The sequence below is a fragment of the Puma concolor genome, chromosome B1, assembly GCF_028749965.1.
Source record: "Puma concolor isolate L17-30 chromosome B1, mPumCon1.1.hap2, whole genome shotgun sequence".
In the NCBI taxonomy this organism is placed as follows: domain Eukaryota; kingdom Metazoa; phylum Chordata; class Mammalia; order Carnivora; family Felidae; genus Puma; species Puma concolor.
In genome coordinates, this window is record NC_141670.1 from 207,663,402 (window position 1) to 207,683,549 (window position 20,148).

Sequence of the window (20,148 nt, forward strand, 5' to 3'; positions counted from 1 at the left end):
GGGCTCAGGAGCCTCTTGGCTCAGGAAAGCCCAGGCCCAGAAGCAGGGGGCACACAGAAGCCCCCACCTTGGGCCGCCTGCTGATCCCTGTCACTATCACACAGAACATCAGCACTGCATACAACATGGCATCGTCAAAGTCCAATCATCTGTGCACCAAAGTGCCGACATGTTGTCTCTATCTCGGAGCTTTCTCCGTCTCCCTGGCTAGACCACAGGCTCCGTGAGGTTGGGTTCTGTCACCGCATCTCTGGAGCTGTGTCAGGAGGTGTAACTACTGTCCTACTACATGTCTTACTCCAAAATCTGCGTGTCACCTCACAAGGCAAAAAGTCCTTGAGCTGGGAGATGGTTCCAGATGACCCCACAGACCCCCTGTCATCACAGGGCCCTTAAAAGGGATATGGGAGGGTCCGAGTCAGAGAGACTGGGAGTGGTAGGCTGCTGGCCATGAACCAAGGGTGGAGTGCCTGGAAGAGACAAAGATCCATTTTCCCCTGAAGCCAGAAGGAGCCAGCCCCGCGGGCACCTTCACTATAGCCCAGTTGAGACCCTTTTGGACCCCTGACATTTAGAACCGTCAGGGGACACATCTGTGCTGCTGTAGCCACCGAGCCTGTGGCCCTTCATTGCAGCAGCAGCAGCAGGAAACCCACACAAAACGCTGCTCCAGAAAATACTTACAGAACGGATGTCTTCCCGGTAAGATGACTAACAGAAACAGATGCTCCGAGACATCAGAGTCAAAGGCATCACTGAGGGTGGCTGGCCGCACCCAGCGGCCATCGCGCACACGGCTCCCAGGCCGCCAGCGAGGACATTCACTGCTCAATGCCATTTAAGGAAAATGAAAAAGAAAGCAAACCACTTGGAGGACTTCAGACCCACTTCCATTCGCGTGAAGTCCGAGGGCAAATGCCCGCCACGCCCGCCACCGTGCAGCGCGGCATGGGGGCCCGGCCAGGGCTTTTGGCTGGAAGAGGCGGTGAGGGACCCGGAGGGAGCAAGGATCTGGAGGCACACTGTCACCCATCCTGAGACCCAGCGGCACCCACAAACTATCAGAGCAAACGAATGCAATCAGCAAGACCGCCCCACTAACGTCGCTGATGGAACGCGGCGGGTCTCTCGACCACAGTACCGCTTTGGGCTTTCCACGGAGAGTGAGGTGGAAGCTGACACTCTTGGGCGTTCGCCCACATCTCTCCTCCCTGCACATCAGGCTGCAGCAGACACACGGTCTCCACTGGAGATGACCCTTCCTAACTCCCTGCAGCGAGGTGTGTCTGTGGGTCAGGGTTCACGGACGTGACTAGGAATCTAGTAAAGCCTGTCCTCAGCGAGTGTGTGCACTGAGGCCAGCCAGGTGACTGACCTGGGAACCCAGCACCACCGTGTGGAGCCAGGAAAAAGAAAAAAAAAAAAAAGACAGATAGAGAACAACCTGAGAGAAGGGAAATCCAGGAATCATCCCCAGCAAAGCAGAGCAGGAAACGGGGCCCTGCCGACATGAAGGACTCTGACGTGAGGTCCCGCGCTGGCCCCAGGGAGTGCTGCCCTCATGTCCACAGCCCTCTATAGGAGCTGTTTCCAAGCCAGCCACTGAGGATGTGACCACACGCAAATATTCCCGTCAGACAGGAATGTGCTCATCGACAAAGTGTCTTCCCAACCCCCAGGTAACTGAACCATGAAACGAAAGCCACAACAGTGCTCGCTTCAGTAGCACACACGCTGAAATCAGAACGACGTGGAGAAGACTGGCGTGGCCCTGCATGAGGGTGACAAGCAGATTCATAAGGACAAAACAGAGGCCACGGTCACGCCGGCACTGACAGGGCCTTTGGCCCCTTTGAGGGACCAGGGTCAGTGTGAGCTCATGCTTATGAGCAGGTGGGTAAAGAGATAAAGACGTGTGGGTGCATGTGGCTGTGGACTCCACACCCACTCCCCAGCTCTATCCACTGAGAGGGCCTGGGAGTAAGCGCTCCTTGGCAGCCTAGGTCCCAGCTTACAGCACTATCCACCACGACGAACCAGGGTGCGTGAGTAGGTGACTGACCCAAGGCTGGGCCCGGAAGGTAACAGAAGTGGAGCAGGGGTCCTGGCCCCAGCTCAAAGGGGCCCCACTAGACACCCCGGGGCAACTAGAACTTCAAGATAAGCAGTAACTATCGTTAGGTGAACAGAATGAATCAGATTATAATCGACAGAATAACCCAGAAGCTCACGAGTCCACAGGGAGACAGATGAGTAAGAAAGGAACACGTGTCTTTCCAGAAGGTGAGCTGATCGTGTGGAGTAGGAGTCACCACCACCTTAGTAATTGCGGTGACAATTTATTCGGGAGTCACCAGTGGAGGCTTTGTTGAGGAAGAGAAGATTCAGTCTCAAAGACCCCCTACCACTTTTCAGGCAGAGTGAGAGCAGGGCCTCAGTGTGGAGACACTGCGTAGACGTCACTTACTGAGTGACCAGGTGACAGCAGGTGGGCACCAGATGGGCGGCAGGAGAGCCTTCAAGCTGCAAAAGACACAGCATCCCTCGGAGACTCCCGCTACAAGAGTCTCACCGCCAGGGAACCCCGGATGAGCCCCGAGGGAGGGAGGTCACCGGGGACAAGGGAAGGTGGAGGGGCGGGCCACCCAAGCGCAGCGCCTGGCTGAGGGGACGGCCCTGACAGCCTGGAAGAGGAACCCTCTGCCTGCTGACCACCGCATTCGGAGACGAGAGCGGACTTGAGAGACCCCTGCCGCCGAGTGCCCGCTCGGCCCACGCTGGGCCCCATGGCCAGCCACCGTCCTGCCCCCAGGCCCACAAGGAGTTGCACTCAGGAGGGAAATGTCCACTGTCACCGTCCCTGCACCTCCCATGCTCGGTGGCCCCTGCTCAGCACCGGACACTGGACACCAGGTGGGGGTGCAAATAGCAAAAGGGGTGCAAAGCTTTCAGTCCCGCACCCTCCACAAGCTGCACCCGCCGGCAAACCCTGAGACACCTCGCCTGGCCCGTCTCCGACCTCCTTGCAGGAGGGACGTAGGGGATGTCGACAGCGAATGTGAGCACATGGCCCTGTCTCAACGGCGGGCTTCTCACGGCTGTGGACTCCTCCCCACCTGACACCAGCGGCTGTGGGAACGGAGGGTTGGGGACCCTGGGGACACCGTGCCTCACCTCCTCTAGACGTCTTCGGCCCCCTCCTCCTGCCCTCGCATTGGGCGCTCAGGCCGCTGCTCTGACACCGGGGCACCTCGCCAGCGGCCGCACTCTGCCCTGCGGGTCTGTGCTTCCGTGCCTCCCCTCCGTCCCTTGCTCTCTGTCCATCTTCTGGCACAGAAACGCATGTGTTATTTCACGTCTTTTATGTCTGATGCACACAGTCCTGCCATTAAGTTCTTTCTAGAATTTTTAGGTGAGTCCCACGTAGCAAACAACACGACAGAGTCAAGCAGAAGTGTTAATGAAGAGAAAACCTGAATATATGTAAAGTAGCTGTGCCCTAATCTCCTCCAGAGCTGTCAGAGATTACGTGTGAAAGGAGTCAGAAGGAACTGACTTCTTCTATGGCTACCATAATCTCACAAAGTACAATCCAAGGTACATTTAAGCAATTCGCGTGCACTGAAAGAAAATTCAAACCGCACTCACCTGTACACGGCAGCCCGGAGCCCTCTGCTACATCTTGAAGCCTGTGGAGACACACAACACACGAGCGTCATCCCACACGTGCTGACCACACAGAGCCCGTGTTCCCCCCACGTCCCCAGACCAGCAGCTTTGGCTTTGCCCAGTTACACCGGCCTGTTCATTTGCTTGCTTGAAACAACCCAGAGAAAAATAAGAATTGAGACAGCGAAGAACCAGGATCGACCAAAGACACACGGGCAGATCTCAGTGGCAGTCTGGTGTCACTGAGGCCCAGGGGCTGGTGGGCTGGAAGGGCGTGGGAGACAGGGGAGTGCACGGGGAGCATGTGGGAGTTGTGGGGGCAGGCAGGGGACATCCCATGTTATGAAGCCCAAGGAGACAGGAGGAAGGTCTGTGAAGGCCTACCATCTCGAGGGCACAAGGGTTCAAGGAGCCAAAGCAAACCTACTCAAACAAACCCACTTGGAGAATCAATAAGACAGTATTTTCCAACTCTTTTTACGAAACTAACATCCACACACACCAGACCAGAACTGGAAGGAAAATCAGACTGACCTCACTGGTGGACATTAGTGTCCAAGTCACAGCACGTGGAGTCACCTGACCCAGCAGTGTCTGAGAAGGAGGTTCGTGCCTCACAAACTAGGTTTACCCCAAAATACAAGGGGGCTTAATATGAGAAAAAGAAGCAATTTCACAAAAGACAAAAAAGGAGAAAAATGACAAGATCTTCCCAAAGATTACAGAAATCATTTGATAAAATTCATTATCCATTCATGACTTTAAAAAAACTCTTAGATGCCTGGGTGGCTTGCTCGGTTGAGCGTCCAACTTTGGCTCAGGTCATGATCTCATGGTTCGTGGGTTCGAGCCCCACGTCAGGCTCTGTGCTGACAGCTCGGAGCCTGGAGCTGTTTGGATTTCTTTGTCTCCCACTCTCTCTGCCCCTCCCCTGCTTGCGGGCGCGCTCTCTCTCTCTCTCTCTCTCAAAAATAAACATTAAAAAAACCCACCAAAAACCTTTTCACCAATTTAGAAGCTAATAAAAATTCTCTAATTTAAAAGAGACACAAACACGAATACGCACTCAAAGGCTTATGCCTGAATGTTCAAAGCAGCTTTATTCATAACAGCCCGCACTGGAAACAGCTACAGTGCCCATCAACGGGTGGTGGGAGTCGGAAAGTGCCCCATCCACACAGCTGGTACTTCTCAGCAACCAAAAGGAACAAGGGGCGAAATCTGTGCTGCAGGAAAGAAGCCAGACACGAGGACCACACAGTGCGTGTCCCAGCGCACACACGATTCTAGAAAAGGCAGATGTGGGTGCCTGTGGACCGGCCGGCGGCAGGGACTGGTGGCTGGAAGGCTGAGGGGATGAACAGTCGGGGTCGGGACTGGGGTGCGGTCACAGATGCACCAAGGGACGCCAGCCACACCGAACGAAGACTGTGGTGAGCTTCAGGCTGTGTAGACGACACCTCCACAAAAAATGCATTTTACAATGAAGAAAACTGCCGTCAACGCCATCCCCAGTGATGAAATAGGCAAACCGAAACGAAAACCAACTCTTACTACCTCGTAACAGGGATCTCCCCTACCTCACCCCCAAACGATCAATTCCAGGTGGATGAAGCCCACGTGTGAAAGCACAATTCAAAACGAGAGAAGATCCCGAGGAGGACATCATCTTGACCTCAGTGAGAAAAGGTTACCAAACAATCAGAAGGCGCTAACCACAGAGGGACTACCCTAAGAAGAGCAACTTTGTTAAAGAGAAGGGCAGCAGATAATCGAAAACCACAAGAGTGGAAGAGGCCACGGTGGACGAAAACACCCCCGTGGGTAAGACTACAGTCCAGACGGGGCTCGGCAAGGCTGGCCTGGAAACGAAGCGAGATGGGGCCTGCCGCGCCCCCTCACCTGTGTGCCGTCTGTGACCGCTTTGGGACTGAGGACTCTCGACACCAGATGGCCCAAAAAGCTAAGGTATTTGCTGTCCGGTTCTTTACACAAGACATCTGCCAACATCGGCTCCGGACCGTACAAGGAACCACGGGCACTTCACAAAAGGGGAAATCCAAACAAGCATATTTTCAAATGTTCAGCTTCACTAGTAACCCAGAAAATGCAAGCTAAACTCAGTGAGGGTGTTACAGGCCCCCCACACCAGCGCACTCTTTTCCCTTGCATCTGCCACCCCCTGACTCCATCAAACTGCTCTTGACAAGATTCCAGTGACGAGGACGCTACCAACATAACCTGTATCCAAGATCACTGGTCACTGCCCCGACCGTGGTCTGGCCAACCCCTCCAGTCTGAGACCCGAGCCTCTCCCACGTGGCTCCCTGCCGTGGTGCACGGAGGCTGGCTGCACTGGTGCCGGAGCATTCCAGAAGGGCGTGGGTGGTGTGTCAGGCACACCGCGGACCCAGAGGCAGCCATGCTTGTGTGAAGAGGTCCTGCCTCCCTGTCCACTCACCTCGACCCGCCCCTCCAATCAGCCTCCTCCACCACGAACAGTCCTTCCTGTTAGGCCAGTGCCTCCGTCCCGGCCGCTCTGCTGCACACCGCTCCGCGATCCGGAGCACGCCCTCCCTCCGAGCCCCTGGGCACTGCTCAGTGGATACTTCCCCGCCCTGCCCTCCCCGTGTCACACCCACATCCTGCATTACTGTCCTTTAGGTGAGTACATTGGGTTTCTTTTGCAATATGAAAGCAATACGCACATTTACTGAACGTGATTTGGAAAGTAAAGAATAATATTAAGGAAAAAAAGAACCCTACAACCCTAATCACCAAAAAGGAGCTGTCGTCCTTAGCGTGATGGTGTATTTCCCTCTGTGGGTTCACCCTTAAATACTTTTCACATGTATACACAGATCTCCATCTTTACTGAAAAGCCAACCTCGGACTACAATATGATGCATTACAATGCGGTTTTTATAACTAGTCAACCACGGGGGGTACCTTCCCGTGCCAGCACACACAGCAAGTGGGCTCCAGAGCTCAGGCCCTCGGGCCTCAGCCGCAGCTGAGTGAGGACAGCGTTATGTGGTGTGCCTTGCCCACAGATGCGGGGCACGATGGCGGCTCCGTGACTGTGGGGTCCCCGACGGAAGCACCCCCTCCGGCTGGTCCCAACTTCCCGTGCGGCTCGGACCCTCCTTAGGCCCACCTGCCCCGGGGACCCTTCAGGAGAAGGGACCTGCATCCACCCCCTTGTGCAAACACCCAGGGGTCATCCCTTCCTTTCGTTAACCACATCTTACAAGAATCTTAAAGTTTTCCAATTATTTTTTTAAAGTATATTTATTTATTTTGCACTAGAGTGAGAACACACAAGCAGGGGAGGGCAGAGAGAGTGAGAGAGAGAATCCCAAGCAGGCTCTGAGATGTCAGCACAGGGCCGACGTGGGGCTCGATCCCACGAACCATGAGATCAGGACTTGAGCCGAAATCAAGAGTCAGATGCTCAACTGACTGAGCCCCCCAGGCGTCCCATCCACTTGCTTTTTCATTAGCTTTGCTAAGTTGTATTTTTCTAGATTATTCATCTATCTATCCCATAACCTTTATTAAACAGCTTTTAAGGAGAAATATTTGACAAAACAAACTGCACGTATTTTAAAGAGACAACTTGGTAAGTTTTGACGTTTGCCTGAAAACCACCACCACGACGGAGATGAGGACTCTCGCCCCAGAGACCCCCGGTCTGCCCAACAACTGCACCGAGGGGGCGTGTTCTGGGCACTGTGTTCGTGGGTCACACAGCACAATTGTCTCCCTCATCCTGTTTCCAGGCTCGCTCACGTTGTCACATCAACAGCTCGTTCTCCTCCTGAGCAGCATCCACTGAAATTTTGTTGGCCCACTCACCAGCAAATGGATGTTTGGGTTGTTTCCTGTGGGGCTGTGAGGACTAAGGCTGCTGTGAACACTCACGGCCACACCTCTGGGTGGACAGACGCTCTGGAGTAAATGCCCACCACGGGGAGCCACACACGGCTATCTGACAACTTTCTAAGAAATCGCCAACCTGCTCCCCCCCGCCCCCCACCTCCAAGCTCCAGCTGCCCTGTGGGGGTCCTTCTGTCTTCTCTCCTTCCTCCCCACACCATCCTCTCCCCAGTCCTGCCCCTTCCTCCCTGAATGCCACGCCCTCTGAGCCCACGGCCATTCCCTGGACACTCCATGGCTCCCATCTGGATGGCAGACCCATCCAGAACAGGCCTTCCTACACCCAGTCTCATGGACAAGTTTAAGCAACATGTAGAAAAGCCAATCAGACATGTCCTTCCTGCACGAAACCCCTGAAAGGGTCCAGACTCCTGATGAGCCACGCCAGCCCCATGTATATCAGGGCTCCCATCCACACTGGCCCCGTCCACATCAGGCTCTGTCCACATCAGGGCCATCCATTATCAGTGTCTGTCCAGGTCAGGCTCCATCCACGCTGGCCCCGTCCACATCAGGCTCTGTCCACACCGGCCCCGTCCATTAACAACGTCTGTCCAGGTCAGGCTCCATCCACGGGCAGAGCCCGTCCGTGTCGGAGCGCTCGTCCGTGCCAGTGCCACCGGTGTGCACCATTCCTGCCAGCCCGGCCCCCCAACCCCAGGTCTAAAGCCAGCTGCTGTTCTAACTCCCACGCCGTCAGCATCTTCAGAGCCGTGCCCAGGCCGCTTCCCATGGCACTGTGAACCCCCAGGCAGGCTGAGGCTGCACCTCCCTGGGGGACGTCGTGTCCGGCAAGTGCCCACCCCAGAGCTGCTGCTCAGGAAGTCAACACTGAGCAACCAACGAGAGAGATTTCTAGCTTCACCTAAGCACTCTAGAAGTCCTGTTTGTACTTACTTCTACACAAAAATCACCAAACTGCTGAACCTGCCCCACGTCCAACACCCTCGCCTCACAAACCAGTCTGCTACGGTCTGGGATGTTTACGTGTAAGGCCGAGGGAAGCTGCCTCCGCACGCCGTGCCCCACCTGATGGGCCTCTCTCTCCCACCGGCCAGAGGGCCCGAGTCAGCACGCAGCAGGTGCTTAAGAAAGAACCCTACTTTTTGCCACCTGGTCCACTGCAGCCTCTTGCCTGGGGCTTACCTCCCAGACCCCCGGCTCCTCACTGCTCTCCCTCCGACACCCAGCTAACTCACTCGCACACTGCTGCCCGCTCGCGGTGCAGTCCTGCTCACCAGTGGGGCCGTGGCACTGACAGCTGCCGAGCCAGCGCGCCCCGTGAGGGCGTCACCAGGTCCTCCAGCCGGGCCTGGAGGAGCCGCCAGCAGGGTTCTGCACGGGGGCCAAACACCCAGGATTTATCGCAACCTCCAGATAAACAGAACCAGATCACGGATGTTCCTCCCTGGGTCACTGAAATCAGGTCAAGATTACGAGAAAAAAGGAAACTTTAAATGTATTTCTACATGGCTACATACCACCATCAAAGCTTTTAAAAAAAGTAATGAAATAACAAAAGTGCTTTGAATTTAGACTCTCAAAAGGGTTTGTGACTCAAAGGACAGTGAAATCCCTGCTCCACCTTCTCCCCTAACTTGGACCCGATGCCCCACCTCCACCCCTGCCATCCCATCACCCCCAGGTCACCATGGTCTCAGCCCTGCAGAAAGCTGCACGGGGCTCCCTCCCCAGGCCTCGTCCTCGCTTCCCCACTCAGGGACACCGTGCCCCCCCACCCCCCGGCTACTCCTCCTGCATCACTGGGTGCTCGGAGGATCACACAGTACCCCACTAACATGCGTTCGATGAATACCTGCTCAACGATACGGCAGACTGATGGTCATTTCTACTGGTGAGTTTACTCCCAATGTTTACTTCTTAAATTAAGAGTTTGTACAAGTATCTGGGTGTAACTTAGTGACCTGACATACAGTCCAGGGTGGGATCCCAGGCACATGTCTTGAGCAGCACCAAGGCCCGCCCACATCAGTGACATCCACCGCAAGCGGACCGAGCTGCTCCCGGGCACCAGTCCCTGCGGCCGAGCCCACGCCAACCCTCACTTCCAGTCACGTCCCACTGGCCCCCCAACTCCGTGTTTGTGCCTCCTGTTCCTCCAGCTCGACACTCCCGGACCCCAAATTCAGACGTCAACTCCCTATGCTCACTGGGAAGGCCGGGCATTTCCACGCGGGTGCCAGCATCTCCAAGTTTCCTCTGCGTGTCCGCCATCCTTCCTGCACCTTCTGCCCACCTCACACCCGTGTGCAAGAGACAGGGGCAGCTGTACCCCTCACACTTACCCCATTTGGCCCCGCTGTCCAGGCATACCGTGCCACACTTGCCCACACGCAGCTCCCAGGGATCCCATGAAAACGCACCTGAGCAGGTGGCCGTGGCACAGACTCTCCAAAGTGTTCCGGTGGCTCCAGTGGCCAGCGATGCCCAAGCTGCCTCGCAGTCCACCGTGGCCACGGTGGACCCTGCTAGGTCTAGAACATTCTAGGTGTGCTCCTTCTTCGTGGCCCTTGCACTTACTGTAGCTGCAACATTCTCTGTCATATGGCTACATGGGGCCCCTCATCTCTGTCAAGCCTCTCCTCAGATGTTACCCCCAGCAACACTGTTAGAGACCATCTTACTTAAAACTACATGCTATGTGGGTACACACCACAAATCTAAGACACTACCCTCGAATTTATAATTTACTTATTTTGTTACTACCCATCTCCCTATACTACGATGCCAGCCATGTGACTGGCAGTATTAAAAATTCAATGGAAGGGTTAATATGATAAAGCTGAGAAACCTTCTCCAAGAGCAGATAAAGACAGGAAATAGAAAAGAGCCAACATCCAAGCAACAGGTGTTTTAGAAAAAACAGAAAACCGAGCTACGGAGCTTCCAAATATACTTTAATATTTTATTATTTCATGATTTGGAAAAAATTATCCAAGTATTCCCCCCGCTGGAAGAACCATGAGGCTGCAAAGGCCTGAGTGCCAGGCACAGAGAATGAAAATGACCCATGTCTAACCAAGTCCTAGAATCTCGAGACATCAAGGGTACAAGAGAGGGCCCTGAAGGTTCTGGGAGGAGAGGAGGTCCCTCCCCACGACGGACTGGGAATCAGATAGCATTTTCATCAGCAACAGTGAACCCTACCAGTAAGAAAGCGATTCTTTCAGAGCACTGAGGAAAGCGCTCAAGTGCTCAGCCGAAGCATGCGTACTGAGCCAACCAGGGTGCTCACACCTTATCACAGGCCTGGTGCTCATGGAGCTTCCGTTCCAGCTGGTGACGAGACGTGACAAACTCATCAGCAAAGAGAGATGAGCACCACTGAGAAAGTAGGTCAAGGCAGCGAAGCAGAGAACAGGTGGAGGGGCTGCTTTAGAAAGTGACCAGAGGAGAGCCGGTGCAGAGGGACGTCTGACCTTGGGCCTGGAGGCAGGGGCCAGAGCAGCAGACACCCCACTGACGGGGCAAGGGATCCCCCAAAGCGTACTATGACCACTTTGAAGCCAGCTGGCCCGGAGGATGAGGCATCCAGACAGGGCAGGGGGACGAGGACAGAGGAGCAAGGAGGACAAGGGCTCAGACGCAACCCTTGAGAATTTGGAACAGGAGACAGTAACGTCAGGCAATGTAAGGAAAAAGCAAGGGAGATTAGAAGCCAGCTGTATAACAGATCATGATACAATCACATCCATTTTAACTGCCAGATCCAACCCCTGGAGAAGACAAAAAACATGCCGTGAAAGGGGCTGTGGGGCCCCAGCTTTTCTACCAACAGAGGCCGCTCGGCTACAGACACGCATCCCCCTCACGAGGAAGGCTGACTCAGGGCAGAAACGGGAGCCCAGGGAGCGAAGCAGGGAGCCAGGGGGGTCACCCCGAGCTCCTGACTGGGGATCCCGCGCTGGGTTTCAGAACCGTGTTGGGCCCAGGACTTCCTGTTGTATCCAGTTCCCACTTCTGAACTGGCCAATCTACACCTGTGGTCCCACAACCTGTCCGCCGAGTGGGGGTCGCTGGGAAGGCGAACTGTGTCGCTTGGTCTGCAAGTGCCCGGAAGCGGCACCCAGCGGGGGACCCAGGGGATGAGACTCTGGAGTTCTGGGACTCAGGCAAGGTTTGGGACTCTGAGCCGGTGCTGCAGTGGGAGGAGGCCCCGGGGAACCTCAGAAGAAGGGCAGGTGTGTTTGGCATTTGGGGGGATATCAATATCAGAGGGCCGGGACTGTAGCAGGCGGAATTCCAAGGTAGCCTCGAGAAGGCTCTGGCATACACATACCTCTTGCCTTACTAGCCCAGGCACTGCTGCAAAGGGATTTTTAAGGAGCAAATTAAGGTCCCAAATGAGCTGACCTTGAAACAGAGCAAGTATCTGCTGGCCAAGTAGCATGGCCTTTCAAAGCGATGTTCTTCCCAGCTGGTGGCAGAAGAGGAGGGACGAATCCTACTTGCCTGGCACAGGGCAACTGGATCCGTCAAGCACTCACGGCCCTGGGGCGAGGAGCCGTGGGCCTCCAGGAGCTGAGGGCAGTCCCCAGCCGACAGCGAGCAGAACAGCAGGACCCCAGTGCCACAACCACAGGACATGGGTTCTCCAACAGCGGGTGGGCTCAGAAGACGACCTGAGTCCCAGATGAGAGCTGCAGCCCAGCCACCGCGTTGATTTCGGCCTCTGAGGCCCTGAGCGGAGTGGGGGGGGGGGGGGGGGAGCCACACTGCACGACACTTCCAACCCATGGAACTGTGACTAATGAGTTGGTGTCCTTTTAAGCCACTAATTCTGTGGCAATTTGCGATGCAGAATTACAAAATTAACGTCACGGTGTTAAAAGAAACGGAATTAATAGCAGAAGACAGGGTCAGTTTCCCCAGCATGTAAAATACAGAGTGGCCACCAACCCCGGAAACATTTTCATTAGGCAACTATTCTCCCAACTGGAGCGACAAGGAACAGGTTAACAAACCAGCAGAAGAAGCTAGAGCCCCTTGGTGGGGACTGGATTGTGTCTACCCAAAATTCATGTGCTGAAACCCTAAGCCCCCATCTCCAAATACGGAGCCCATGGGGCGATTCGGGTTAGGTTCCCAAGGGTGGGCCCTTACAAGAGACAGAAGAGGGCTCGCTGCCTCTCAGTCTCCACCGTGTGAGCACCCCACCCCATCTACGATGTTCTGTTGCAGCGGCTCAGCTGACTGAGCCCCTTCCTGGTTTCTGATGTCTGTCTTCTTCACCAGGCTGCCTTCAATAAAAGGCCGGGGGAAAAATACTGCCTCTAGCCAGCCGTGTCTCTACAGCAAGAAAGGCACTTGCTTTATGCAAGGGAAATGTTATTTGTCAGCAGTAGTCCTATTTCCACGAACAATTTCAAACACTTTCCACCCACTAAACCTTTTATGAAGTCTGCTAAAAAGTATGGAAGCCGATAAGTAGGACTTGCCCCTGTGTGCCTGTGAAGAAGGGTTAACAGGGCCAAGGGCACCTCCCCATCAGAGACGGATGAGGTGGCCCGGAAGGACATGCCCTATCGCAAGACAGTGGGACTCTCTGGGGCGCCTGGGTGGCTCAGTTGGTTAAGCATGCAACTTCAGCTCAGGTCATGATCTCATAGTTCCTGAGTTCAAGTCCCGCATCGGGTTCTGTGCTGACGGCTCAGAGCCTGGAGCCTGCTTCGGATTCTGTATCTCCCTCTCTCTCTGCCCTTCCCCCACTCTCTCTCTCTCTCTCTCTCAAAAATAAATAAAACATTAAAAAAATTTTTTGTTTGAAGACAGTGGGACTCTCCCCTGGGTTCCTGTGCTGGGGCTCCACATCTCTCCTGGCACTGGGGACCGGGGCGCCAGAAGTATGGCCTGCAGCACTGACCCGAGTAACCACCGCTTGAACACATGTCCCCAAAGTCGCGCGAAGCACTCACTCACTGCTCCTATGAAGTGATCTCCCAAATCTCGAGCCTGACTCGGCCTCTCCCTCGTTCCCTTTAGTTTACAGAGTACACAGGGACAACAGACAAAAGTGGAGGACACAAATAGTGAAGACTCAGAAAAATCCAGATGTAACAGGTGGCCTAGAAAAGTCAACCCTGTGGAGGGCAAGTGGGGAACCTGAAAAGACACCAAGGGACGTGCCACACGGGGAACCTGCCTCTGTCTGGTTCCGAAAAGGCATGACCCCCAGTGCCATGCAGGGAAGCTACCTGTCTGTTTCAGGAGGGGCATGACCTAAGTGTCACTCAGGGCACCTGCCTGTGTCTGGTTTAGGAAGGACATGACCCCCAGTGCCACTCTGGGAACCCAGTTATGTCTGGTTCAGGAGGCACGTGACCCTCTGTGCCACACCAGGAACCTGCCTGGGTCTGGTTAAGGGAAACACATGGAAGACATTCTTGAGACAAGGGGGGAGACTTGAAAATGAACACGAAATCAGCTAGTATGTGAAGTAAGAGCCCACTTCTTGGGTGTGATAATGATGTCGTGGTTGTCCTGTGACCTGTGTGCTCTAGACTACTTAAGGGACATGGTAGGTTGTCTGTGGCTACTACTTTCAGATGATTCAATGACGATAAATATGTATTTAGAAAAAAGAGATGAGGCAAATATGGCAAAGCATGAATAACTGTTGGGTCGGAGCAGGGGTGTAAGACTGCTCAGTGCAGAATTCTTTCTGTTCTTCTCCACTGTGTTTTCTCTGAAATTAAAACTTGGGGGGGGGGGGAAGTAAAATGAAATCACTTGAAACTTTAAAAAAAGGAAAGGCTACCCTTTCTCTGCTCCTGACTTCCTAGCTGTGACTGTGCCCTGTGCCTGCATGTTCATCAGGCAAATGGGGGGCGGGCGGGGGGATCAAACAGCAGTCCTAGGATGGCTCTGAGAACTAAACAGGTTCGCACACACCGTGCCTCGGGGACGGGACCACACACACCAGCCAGGGCTCGGCTGACATTCACCACAACACCCACTGCCTCCCTGAAGCCCACAGTCAGTTAGCAGGGGCTTCAAAGAAGTATGCAGACAGCTTTCCACAGTCTGCATATTTCTTGCTAAACATCTGGAACTTGCTGTTCATGTAGCAAAGTCCAGCAAATATTGATTCATTTGCAAAATAATCCAGTTAACCTCCACTCTCCAAATTCACCTAAATATTAGAAGTTCTCTTCAAAAAAAACAATCAACCCAACAGTTTTTAAGGACTGTATTTTCAAGTGAGTTTTAGTTCTTCTCAACAGACGCCGTTGCTTAATTCAACAGACAATTCTGAAAATGTGTCTAAGCAAGGCTCACACCCTAACTAACTCTCTCGTCATGTGTTAAGTGTTTCATTATAGCTCTTTGTCATTTTGGCCTGCAGATAATTCAGTTCTGTAGGGAGGAACATGCCACATCAGAAATGACAGTCCTATTATTTTTAAAGGTCTTCTTACAATTGAATTGATACACTATCACTTGTACAACAGTATCCTGTGGTTCCATTTTCTGAAGGACAAGGGATTGTGAAGCATTTTTGGACTATTAACAGCAAATACCAGAAGGGTAATAAGAAACTGTCCCCAAACCTCAACATATTTCAACAGTAAAAGAAAAATACGTTTTCAACTTCAAATTTGATTCTCACCACTAAGCAAATAGCTCCAAATGAATTAATAAATCCTGCCATTTAATAGATTAAAGAGTAACAGTATAGACCCAAACAACCCAAATAAGTCATTCCAGTCACTGGCCCAGGGCCCCGCCTCACACTGGCTGGGTGGGGCCTTGGCGGATCTAGAGAGCTGGGCACAGGTGACAGTTCCGTCCACGTAGGGCTCCTGGGACAAGTCCTGCATGGAGGCCTCCCATACGGGCCCCGGATGGTGTCCTTTCCAGCCCCATGCTACAGCCCAGCCCAGAGTGCCAGACAGAGGTACCCCAGAGCCACAGGTCCTAAGCACCGAGGACCTTGCATACAGGCTCCTGGAGCATGACTTCCTTACAAAGGTCAAATATCCAAAACATCTCAGGATCTGACTTCTTAAAAACTTCTTACAAAGGTCAGTTTACAATTTCTGGAGCAAAATCATTGCTAGGAATAAAATGACTCTTGGGAAACATTGAAATCATTGCACTTGAAGCTATCAATGAATTCCACACCACTTCACTTAATTTGAGCGCGGGAGTGGGGGTGGAGGGGGCGGTTCACGGTCTGCTACAGGTGTGTTACATTAGAAGTTAATTCCCAACAATCTTCCCTATTTATAAGTTATCTTCCCTCATGTGTAAGTTCCAGTGGTTTCAGTCATTATGGCGACAACAGAGGAACCGATACAATCAAAGAGACAGCCGGGCTGCCGCAACCTTGTACTTCAACGTGCTACCCGCTACACAAGTGTTAATCTACTTGGGTATTTCTCAGGTGCAGGCCCTAGATCAGCGGAACCCTGATGGCCACAGTGTGTGTCACCCCGCCTCCCAGTACACACGTGTTTCCTCTTGGGTGAGGGCTGGGCCTAGTGACTAGGCCCTAACAAAGAGAATGTGGCCAAACGGATGGGATGTCCCCGCTAAGATTAGGTCATCAAGATTGTGGCCTCCTTGCTCGCTCTCTTCTTCTATCACTGGCTCCCTCTGAGTTGCCCTGTGGAGAGCCCCATGTGGAAAGGAACTGACAACTTCAGCCAACAGCTGAGTGAGCAAGCCTGGAAGCAGATCCCGCAGTCAAACCTTCAGATGAAACCACGGTTCCAGCCAGCGCCCTACGTTCAGCCTTGTGAGACCCAGAGCCACAGGACTCAGCTAAGCTGCGCCCAGATTCCTGAACCACAGAAACTGTAAGATAATAGCTGATGTTGTTTAAAGGCACTATGTTTGGGGGTAATTTGTTGGACAGCAATATATAAATAATACAACCACACAGCACTATTGTACCTTTAAAAATCCCAAAATAGGAAAACAGAGCCTAACCAAACTTGAATGCCCAGTTTTGCAAGTCTTTTCCAAAACTTCACAAAACAAATTAAGTTTTTAAAAAAGTAAAGTGTGTATTAAAAAAAAAAATCAGAAGTGTTGAGTAGGAAGGTCCCAAGTATGGATACATTTGGCAAATAAAAGTTCCTAAGCTAGACCATTCAGGGACTCCATTTGGTTAAGATTCGGTCTTATGAAATGTCAATCTGAAAATCTCAACTGCAAATCTTAGGTTTTCTCCTAAGTAACCAAGCAGCAACGTTGTGGCACAAAATGAGACGCTGAAGTGACCAATTCAGGTGCCTCCCCTGGGAGTCCATACAGCTCAGAGTTTTAGACTTGTACCTCATCCTACTGTCCAACCTGTGGATAAGTTTGCAAACTTAACACAAGTTCTAAAATTACTCCTGCCTTTCATCCATTCATTCACGCACTCCATTCAATAGTCGTGCACTGCCGGCCGACCTCAGGCCAGGGAACCAGTTCTGGCAGCTGAGCTGGACGAGGCCCTTGCCCTCCTGGCTCTTCATTCTCTTAAACTCCTCCAGCATTACCTTACTGGACACGCTCTGGAGTCATTACCCAATCAAAGAGCAGTACATAGAATACCCTTCTTTTTCATCAACACTTCCAAATTAAAGGAACACACGGGCAAATTTTAGACGAAAGTCTCATCCAAAGGTTTCAAAGAAGCAAAGACCCCCATTGCTAGGTCCTTTAATATTTTCCTTTCCTGGAGTGGAGAAGGTGCCTGACCCACTCACCTGACATGTCTGCTCACCTACTCCAACCTTCTTACCCTGGGCCCAGTGCCCCCCAAATATTTCCTTAAGCTTCCAACACTCCTTAAGGAACCCCACTCCTCCTGGAACTTCCTGGACACTAAAAACACACCTGGATGGAGGGTACACCCACCCAACCACTTGACCTCCAACAACGGAGGGAGGGGAAGCCAGGAGTGGTTGAAGGTGATGGACACTGACCACAAGGAAAGAAGAGCAGCCCTGCAGCAGGGGCTGGAAGAACAGGGTAGGAGACAGCTTCTTGGATCTGGGGAGTGGGCACTGGGGCATGGAGCCAGTGTGGACTAGGAGCTCCACTTGAACCCCTAGAAGGAAGAGGACAGACCCTAACCCTGCCTCACACCTGCCCCTGGGGCCCAGCCAGGCAGCATCTGCTGAAGGTCAGAAGGTCTGTGGGGCTGGCCCAGGTGCTCATAATATCGGGGGCCTCAGGGAGGTTTCACTTGTGGGGCTCAGGTGAGCAGGGTCCCTGATGCCCCCAAGCCTTCACAGCCGTGGGTCCAGTTGAGTAGAATGGGCACATTAAAGGCACCTCTGGATCTTGCCCCAGGGGTCCAAACCCCTGGAGGGCTGGCTTAGGGTCCCAGCCTTCCTTTCTGCTCCTGGGATCTGGGTGCATCCCACTGACTTGTTCAGGAGTTCTGGCAGGGACCGGTCTCCAAGTTCCAGCTCTTATCAGTGTCCTGGCCCTCCCTGAGAGCCTCGCTTCTTCATGGTCCCGCTCCAGCATCCAGATACCCCTAAATGACCTAGCTGGGGCCTGGTCATCCCCGGAGCCTGTCACATGGGATGAACCCTCCTCATGGCAGATCCCAGGGTCCTGGCCTCCCACTCAGAAGGGGCTGTCTCAGGGTCTCAGAAGTGCTCACAGGACTGTTCCAGCATGCCAGCCCTCTTTGGGACCGGTCTCGGTGTCCTGGCCCTCCTTAGTGACCCAGCCTCCTGTCCCAGCCCTCCCTAGGTCCTGCCAGATCCTGGGGGCTGGGGGCCCCTCAGTGACCTGTCTCAGAGTCCAGCCATCTCTGGTTCCTGTCGGGTCTCAGGGTCACAATCCCCCTTAGTGACCCGAGCTGGCGTTGGACCCTCTTGGATGACCCATCCCAGGGTCTGACTCTCCTCAGTGACCTATCTCAGGGTCTAGCACTTCCTGGTCCCTGTATGGTGGGTCTGAGGTCTGGCCCTCTTCGGTGAGCCGTTCTGGGGTCTGGCCTTTCCCGCTGACCCGTCCCGGGATCCGGTCCTCCCTGGTCCCTCCCCGATGACCCGTCCTGGGGTCCGGCCACCTTCCCCGTGACCTGCCCGGGGTCCCGACCCCGTGGGTCGCGCCCGCACCCGGGGCCTGCCCAGCGGTGTCGGGGCTCCCGCGGGCCGGGCCAACAAGGGGCGCAGGGGCGCGGGCCGGGGTTCCGAGCCTCAGGGGCCCGCACACGGGCCGAGGCCGCGGCCTGAGGAGCGGGCGCCTCGGGCCAGGCCAGGCGGGGTGCGGACTCACTGACCTGCCGTCTCGGCTGCGGGCGAGCGGGGCGCACGCGGGGGCAGCGCCGGGAGCGGGGGGGGGGCGCCGCTCCCTCCGGGTCCCCCCCAAGAGCAGGAGAAAAAAACCCGTCCGGAGTTTAAAACAAAGAGGCGGAAATGCCCGAGCGGAGCCGAGCGGCGAGTCGGGGGCGCCGCACATGGAGCATGCGCGTTGCCCTCCCGGCTCCCACCCCGCAGCCGGGAGGGGGGCGGGATCTGGAGGGGGCGGAGCCCGAGGGCGGGGCTGGGGCGTGGTCATAAGGCGCAGGCGCGTTCCGGCAGGGCTAGGCCGAGGGATCTGGAGAGGGGAGGGTGTCGGGGGCGGGGCCCTCAGCGGAGGCGGGGGCTCGTGAGGGCGTGGCCCGAGGGGGCGTGGACCAAGGGGGTGAGGTCTGCGGCATGAGTCTTGCTGTACACTGGACTCAGCAGGCAGCTGACGCCGACTCCGGCTCCGGGACCTGACCGGGGTTTTCCTCTGGCGGAATCCGTCTCGTTCTTGCAATTCAGTCCTTCCTGGGACGTAGCAGCGAGAGCTCTCCGTGCACCAGGCAGGAGCCGGGGGCCGCACAGGGACAGGGCCCTGCTTTCCGGGCCCCGGTCCAGTGGGCAGCAGGGCCGACCCTGAAACTCTGTGTGTCCACCCTTGCGCAGGCCCTGCCCTGGAGCGTGACGTCCACCCCTTCGTGCGGTCCACACCTTAGCGGGAGGGGGACAATAACAAGAAAAAGTAAATCTGATATAATGTGGGAGCCAGATAAACTGGTTGGGGGAGGCCGTGGATGTCCGGAGTGTTAGTTACAATAGGGTGGGTGGGCATGGAAGGGACAGAGGGAAGGAGCCATAGAAGCACAGAGTAGGAACATAGAGGTAACCGCCTTGCAAGTATCGGCAGGTGGGGTTCACAGGCAAGTTGTCCTGCCAGCACCAAGCTGCACAGTGGGGAGATTGAAGAGAGCCAGCATGGAAGCCAGAGGGAATGGGGCACGAGGAGGCAGGAGATGAGGTCGGAGGGAGAGGTCCCTGGGTGTTATGAGCAGAGGGGTGACGGCATGGTGCGGGCATTGTAAGCCTCCCTGTGGCTGTGCTGTGTCTGTCTGGCAGGAGCAGAGCAGGAGGCAAGTGGTGCCCTGGAGAGGAGGAAGTGTGAACTGCTGGGGGATCAGCCTGAGAAGAGGCAGGGATGGGTGGGGAACAACTGGAAGGGTGGGCAGCTGCTGACAGTCCGGGCAGCATGATGGAGTGCACAAGGGTGGAGTCAAGAGTG

General features: G+C 54.6%; 1 protein-coding gene across 8 annotated transcripts in view; it reads right to left on the reverse strand.

Annotated features, from left to right (window-relative positions):
• PCGF3 (polycomb group ring finger 3) overlaps positions 1-19,052 on the reverse strand; it is a 55,815-nt gene extending 36,763 nt beyond the window's left edge. For 5 of the 8 annotated variants that reach the window (XR_015250675.1, XR_015250676.1, XR_015250673.1 and 2 more), the window contains exons 1-3: positions 18,866-19,048; positions 3,649-3,689; positions 3,175-3,327 (exon numbers count right to left, since the gene is read on the reverse strand). The gene's annotated coding sequence lies outside the window, so the exon portion shown is untranslated. Of the gene's footprint in view, positions 1-3,174; positions 3,328-3,648; positions 3,690-18,865 lie in introns of all 8 variants that reach the window. The other 3 variants (XR_015250677.1, XM_086705690.1, XM_086705692.1) reach the window with 3 other exon arrangements.
• Positions 19,053-20,148: the final 1,096 nt, after the last annotated feature.